This window comes from Canis aureus, chromosome 7, assembly GCF_053574225.1.
Source record: "Canis aureus isolate CA01 chromosome 7, VMU_Caureus_v.1.0, whole genome shotgun sequence".
NCBI lineage: Eukaryota > Metazoa > Chordata > Mammalia > Carnivora > Canidae > Canis > Canis aureus.
Window position 1 is genome coordinate 55942764 of NC_135617.1, and position 2104 is coordinate 55944867.

The 2104-nt window shown below is 43.3% G+C and overlaps 1 pseudogene; it reads left to right on the forward strand.

Annotated features, from left to right (window-relative positions):
- The first annotated feature begins 519 nt into the window (after positions 1 to 519).
- On the forward strand, positions 520 to 1360 carry LOC144316724 (glyceraldehyde-3-phosphate dehydrogenase pseudogene; annotated as a pseudogene).
- Positions 1361 to 2104: the final 744 nt, after the last annotated feature.

Below are 2104 nucleotides of genomic sequence, written 5' to 3' on the forward strand. Positions count from 1 at the left end.
TGTTCCCCTCAGTTGCTTGGCAATTCCATCTCTCTGTGCCTGGCTCAAGGTCATCATACTTAGGCTCATGAACCAGAAGATATTTTGTTTTTCTCCATTTGAGTGATCTTTGGTTCAAGTTTGCTGCCCACTCTAACAAATGATTTTTCAGTTTGTAGTTTGTTCCTTGATAGATAAGTTATGATCTCTGAAAACCCATTAACACATTAATGAGTCAGAAAATTTTTTAATACTGTGCCTGGGAATAATGATTTACTTTAATTCAATCCTCTACTTTAATTGTCAGGGTTGGTACCAACCTGGTGATGAGGCATTCAATAAAGCCCAATATATTTACTTCAACCTTCACCATTGTGTTTTGGGATACAGCTGACCCTGCACTAGAAGATGCAGCTATCTGTCCAACAGGGAGGAAGAGAGCCTAGTAGAACCTAGATTTAATCAGGCTATTTAGCTGATTTTAACTTTGGCAAAGTGGATATTGTCACCCTCAATGACCCTCTCATTGACCTCTACTGCATGATTCACATGTTTCAGTATGATTCCACCTATGACAAATTCCACATCACAGTCAAGACTGAGAATGGGAAATGTGTCATCGATGGAAAGTCCATCTCCATCTTCCAGGAACAAGATTCTGCCAACCTCAAATGGTGTGATGCTGGTGCTGAGTATGTTGTGGACTCCACTGGGGTCTTCACCACCATGGAGAAGGCTGGGGCTCACTTGAAAGGCAGGTCCAAGAGTATCATCATCTCTGCCCCTTCTACTAATGTCTCCACGTTTATGATCAGTGTGAATCATGAGAAGTTTGACAACTCCCTCAAGATTGTCCACAATGCCTCCTGTACCACTAATTATTTGGGCCCTCTGGCCAAGGTCATCCATGACAACTTCAGCAATGTGGAGGAACTCAGGACTATAGTCCATGCCATCGCTATCACCTAGAAGATTGTGGACAGCCTTTCTGGGAAGCTATAGTGTGATGGCTGAGGGGCTGCCCAGAACATTATCCTTGCCTCTCCTGGTGTTACCAAGTCTGTAGGCAATGTCATCCCTGAGCCGAATGGGAAGCTCACTGGCATGGCCTTCAGTGTCCTCACCCCCAACATGTCAGTCATGGATCTAACTGACCTCCTGGATAAAGCTGCCAAATACAATGAAATCAAGAAGATGGTGAAGCAGGCATTGGAGAGAACTCTCAAGGGCATCCTGGGCTACACTGAGGACCAGGTTGTCTCCTGCAAATTTAACAGTGATACCCACCTTCCAGCTTTGATGCTGGAGCTGGCATTGCTCTCATTTTGTCAAGCTTAATTCCTGGTATGATAATGACCATTTTGTCAAGCTTAATTCTTAGTATGATAATGAATTTAGCTATAGCAACCAGGTGGTAGACTTTGTGGTTCACATGGTCTCCAAGGAGAAAGAGGCCCCTGGAGCACCAGCCCCAGGAAAAGGAAGAGAGAGGCCCTCAGATGCCGGGGAGTCCTTGCCCCAACTCATCCTCCAGCACTCTGAGAATCTCTGGACCTTCACAGTTTCCATCCCCCGAAGAAGGGGAGGGGTTTGGGGAGCCCTACATTGTCATGTACCACCGATAAAGTATACTGTACCCTAACAAACAAACAAAATCTAAGTTCCACTATTTACTAGTCTTCTGACCTTGGGCTAGTTACTTAACCTCTCTATGCCTATACTTGACATATCCTTGATTATCACACATACATATATTAGCCAGTTTGTGGGTTACTAATTCATTTTCATTACATTTTTTAAAAAGAATAAAAATTTTTAAAGATTTTATTTATTTATGAGAGACACAGAGAGAGAGAGAGAGGCAGAGGCACAGGCAGAGGGAGAAGCAGGCTTCATGCAGGGAACCCAATGTGGGACTCGATCCCAGGCCTCCAGGATCATGCCCTGGGCTGAAGGCAGCACTAAACTGCTGAGCCACCTGGGCTGCCCTAAAAGAATAAATTTTTAATTTGTATAGAGTCCAATTTATTCTTATCTATTTTATTTATTTCTTTAATAGTACCTGTTTTGACATAGTCTTTTATTAAACTTAGCTACTCGCCAAGGTCACAATTAAAATTTCCTG